The following is a 5,228-nucleotide window of genomic DNA, read 5'->3' on the forward strand; positions in this document are numbered from 1 at the left end:
TTTTTACCTCTTTTACTCCAATTTTATTAGCCCTTTTAACTTTACCTTTCCATTTTCTTATATTTTCTTCCTTTTTTGTCCAAAGGTGATGATTACGTCCACTAATTCCAAAAGCAATAAAGAGTGGCAAGCATGACTTGACCCGAGAAATGAGCTTTTCAAGCCCTTTTCTATGGGGGAAATTACAAAGAAATAATCAAATCCATTTACAAGCATAATGAATTCAGAGTCGAAACTCGAAATAAGCAATAATGGCTCTAAATCCAAACTCAATAATGAGCTATAATGACTCTTTTCTTTATGATTTCCAAGGGTCTAACTAGAAAATTAGTCCTTTAGAAGTAAATGCATCAGCGATAAAGGGAAGTGTCAAATAAAATATCGTACTTAGCATAAGAGAGATGTAATGCCCTAGTAATAAACCTCCAAAGAGATTAAACCATTTAGCATGAGGGGTCTCTTTCTCATGGCTTGAGTGGTGATCTATTGTTTGATACAACTTTTAATCAAAAGAAACAAAGAAAAAAGGGAGGTTGCAGATTATGAATGAACAAGTAGATGGTTACAATGGTGTGAATATGTACATGAAAGCTATAAAAACAAAACAAAAAAAAAACAAAAAAGCAAAAAAAAAAAAAAGGGAAAGAAAATACTATCAACTCAAATGGATTGGAAGCTATGGCCTATATACCAAATCCATGAGGACTTACAACAACACAAGTATAATATTCAAAGCAAATTTAACACATTAAAAAGCACTGAAACAACACAAAAAAAAAAAAAAAAAAAGTGCTGAAAATAAAGTTTCAGATGTGGAAAAGTGAGCAAAGATGGAATAAAACCAAGGGATTTCAACCAACCAACAAACCTAAGAAAGGGTGGCTAACCCCTCCTATTGTACAGCGTAACATTTCATCATCGAGTGTTCAGCGTGAGGCACCCAAGTCTTAAGGGCGGTCAAAATGGGGTGTCTATAGGTATCTTTAATGAAATTTATTTATCTGTTCAGAGGTATCTATTTTGGGCTACCGGTGGAGGATACCTATGAGTGTTGTTGTAACAACCCCGACCTCTGATTAGCTTATAATCTTTGATTAAGAATGCCTAATAAGTGATTAAGAAAAAATTCTGAGTTAATTGCATGCGAATTGTGTTATTTTCATTTATATATGTTCATGGTAGGACTGTATTTCCAAATCGATATGCGAGTTGAAGGCCTTATCGACATTCGATCACGAAATTAATTTGGTTTATGTGTTATTTGACATTTTTAGAACATTATGGTAGGTTTAATTGAATCTGATTCGAAACTGAATAATTAGATTAATAATGTCAATTGATTAGTTATTAATTAATCTAGCTTAACCAAGCCTATATAAGGCTAATTTGACTGCTAGACTTTTCCATTATACTCTCATTTCATTATCTTTGAGACTAAACTCTATGTGTGCGTGTGCGCGCGCGCACATGTGTGTGTGTGTGTGTGTGTGTGTGTGTGTGTGTGTGTGCGTGTATGAGAGAGAGAGAGAGAGAGAGAGAGAGAGAATGAACAAAATTTTATTCAAGCTTGGAATTGTAGAGAATTGGAGGATTCAACTTGGAAGCTCAAATAACTAACAACTTAGAACAAAATAGAACACCTAAGGTAAGAATTCAAGCCTTTAGTTTTGTTTTTGAGTTGGTTAAGGCATGAATTCAAGAGAATTAAGCTAAGAGATGCAAGAATTAAGCTAAAGAAGTAGAGAATGAGATAAATTCATACATGCATGTGCATTTCATTGCATTTGGAGCATGTTTTCTAAGAAATTGTCTCATGCAGGTAATAAGTTGAGCTTAGTTGTGGGAATTTATCATGTTTTACATTCTTTTGTCTCAGTTGATCATGTTTTGGAAGGTTGAATTTCAAATCAACTCATCATGTTATGTTTTCCAATTTTCAAGTTTGACTTTAAACAATTGGCTTACTTTTGGGCCTTGATTTTGCGAAATGATCTTCAATTCATAATGTTTTATAAGTTTACAAGTGTTTTCTCAAGTTTTGGCCCAAAAGGATGTGTTTTGAAACTTTGAAAATGGATTTTAAACTTGAATCAGCAATCTAGAAATTACAGAATTTTGCACCCTTCGCTCAAGAGGTGGAGTCTGCGCTCGAGCAAAGAATGCGAGCTCCCAGTACTTTTGTAGAGTTTAGGGGTTGGCTCGAGTGGCAGAACTTGCGCTTGAGTGACCACCCTTATTTTTTACCCTCCGCTCAAGTGTATGAAGTTACCCTAGAGCATAAATTGAGATCTCCTAAAAGTTTTACAGAGTTTTGTAGACCGCTTGAGCGACCGAAGTTGTGCTCGAGCAGAGACCCTATTTACTCAATCTCATGCAACCAGTACTTTTGCAAACTTTGCAAATCGCTCGAGCGACCGAAGTTGCAGTCGAGCAGATTGCCCTGTTTTTTAAACTTTGGCTAGGTGTTTTAACTCATATTTTGGCATCCTCATTTTATCTTAAGCATTCCTAAGCCTTAATTAAGACACAATAATGAGGATAAGGGTTAGAAACACACCAAGATAGAAAAGAAATAAGTTAAGTGTTTTCCGAGCCTGTGTTTCAATGTCTATCTGTTATGTGTTTGTATAAGTCACGCGCCATAGATTGTTGATCCGATTGTTTTGACCTTTCTACTATTAGAGCTATCAATGAGTAACAACTCCATAAAACTATGTTTGATTATAAGTTTTTTCTGACTGAAATGATATGATCTATTTTCTGAAATGTTTTTTTATGAATCATGAATAAATGTCCATTTTTCTGAAATGTATTTGTGGTATCCTTAGTTTATGTGGCCCTCGCCCGAGGGTAACAATACTGTGACTTATCTTCATGTAACCCTTGCCCGGAGGTAACAATATTGTGGTCTATGTTCACGTGGCCGTCTCCTGCGGGTAACAATACCATGGCTATTTGTACACAAAGATGTTGACCTTTATGGTCATCGATACTGACTATGCATGTAGGTCTTATGACCAATCTGATCTATTAGCTAATGGATGTACCACATATAACTGCTAATGAATTTTGTATAAGTATGTAAATTTGAATCTATTTCTGAGATGAATCTGATTTCTGAATCTGTTTTGGACATCATCATTCATAACCCTTTACCCTGTTATTATTCACTAGGCTCCAACTCATGCTATTATTTATGTATATAGGTGATTAAGTATGGGACCAGGCTCAGTGAGGTTTTCCTGGAGATATGTCTGTGTTAGCCAACCAATGTGCCTCCCGAGGAGGTTTCGAAATGTTTTGTGGTCGAGTTTTGTGGGCATGATGCAAGTTTATGTTTTTTTTTTTTTTTTTTGGTCAACCTTTTGGTTTATCTATATCTACGATGATGTAAGGTTGACATTTTGATGACACCATATATGTATAAAAATATAAGTTTTAAATTTTCTATCTCATGTATGTCTACACAGCTCTATGGACATTGTATGTTTGTAATTGCTTCCGCTCGCCCCTTTACTTTGCTTAATCTATTTAGAGGCCTTGGGTAATCCCAGGATTACTGGCCGATTATGATGCTAAACCTATAGGGCCGAGTTTGGGTCGTGACAGAGTGGTATCAGAGCACGTGTTCTACCGCATACACGAGTCCATAAGAGCTATAGGATGTCCTAGAAAGAATTAGGGACATTACATCTGCATGTGCGAGTAAGTGACATGATGTGAACATATCTGAACCAATTGACATTGACACTGAAATAAAATGAACTGAAATTGAACGCTGTGAAAAGATTATTTTTGTGTTTATTAGTGCCTTATTTACCTATAGCAAATGAAAAATCCTAGAAGTGATGGTACTGCTGAATCTTTCAAGGCTCGAATGAACTGCATAGAACGAATGTTAGTGGATCTAACAGAATCAATGCCTACAGCAACAGAGGCAACAACCCTTGCCTTCTCTGCCTCCTTCGGTCCAAGTAGAGCAGGTCAACAATGACATTCTCAGTCTGACTTAGAAATTTAATAAGATGAAGCCACCAACTTTCTTGGGTGCAATTGAACCTTTAAAGGCTAAAACGTAGACGCTAAAAACCGAAAAAATTATTTGAAGTCTTTCCATATATCGAGACTCAAAAAGTTTTGTTGGCCACCTACACTCTGAAGGACAAAGCCCGACGATGGGGGATGCTTATCCAAGACACTAATGGGGCTTTAACCTGGAATCAATTTAAAGAGATCTTTTATGAAAAATATTTTCCACAGTGTTTCCAAAATCGAAAGGTGTTTGAATTCCAAGAACTTAAGCAAGGCAATATGTCAATAGCAGAGTATGAAGCCAAGTTTACCGAATTGGCCCGATTTGCTTCACACATGGTGGATACCGATTACAAAAAGGCTCAAAAATTTGAAGGACGCTTGAACCTAGATGTATTTGATCGAGTTGGTGTGTTGAAATTACCCAAATATGTGGATGTTCTTCACAGAGCCCTAATAGCTGAAGCCAACCTAGTTGCTATGAAACAAGCCAAAACTCTAACAACTGAATAGAGAGGTAAGAGATCGGGATTTAATTTCAAAAAGGGTCGGTCATTTTCAAATAAGAAAAAATCAAGATCCTCCAATAGTTCAAGTCAAAGTAGTGGTACAACCCCTACTTGTTCAGAATGCTAAAGAAAACACAAAGGTGCTTGCTACCGATCAACAGGTGCTTGCTTCAGGCGCTTGCTTTCAATTCATGAAGTTCAATGATTTCTACATGTTTTCTCAAGTTTTAAGTTTTGCATCTTGAACAACAATCTAGAAATTCCAGAATTTGGTCGCATCGCTCGATCGTGAAATTCGAGCTCTTAGAAGTTTTATAGAGTTTAGGGGTTGGCTCGAGTGACCAAAGTTACTCTCGAGTGACCACCCTTTGTTTTGAACCTTGGCTTGAGTGACCAAAAGTTAGCTTGAGTGTGAAATGAGAGCTCGTAGTAGTTTTGAAAACAATTGCACGGTGGCTCGAGGGGCCGCCCTTTATTCTCAGTACTTGGCTCAAGAGACCATCGAGCGTAAAAATCAAGCATCCAGTACTTTTGCAAACTTTGCAGACCGCTCGAATAACCAAAGCTTCGCTCGAGCGACCTAACCTGTTTTAAAAATTTTGGCTAAGTGTTTCAAAGCATTTTTGCATCCTCATTGCATCTAAGGCATTCCTAGGCCATCTTTAAGCTACTAACGAGGATATGAGA

The sequence above is a fragment of the Camellia sinensis genome, chromosome 15, assembly GCF_055761805.1.
Source record: "Camellia sinensis isolate YWXY chromosome 15, ASM5576180v1, whole genome shotgun sequence".
Lineage (NCBI taxonomy): Eukaryota > Viridiplantae > Streptophyta > Magnoliopsida > Ericales > Theaceae > Camellia > Camellia sinensis.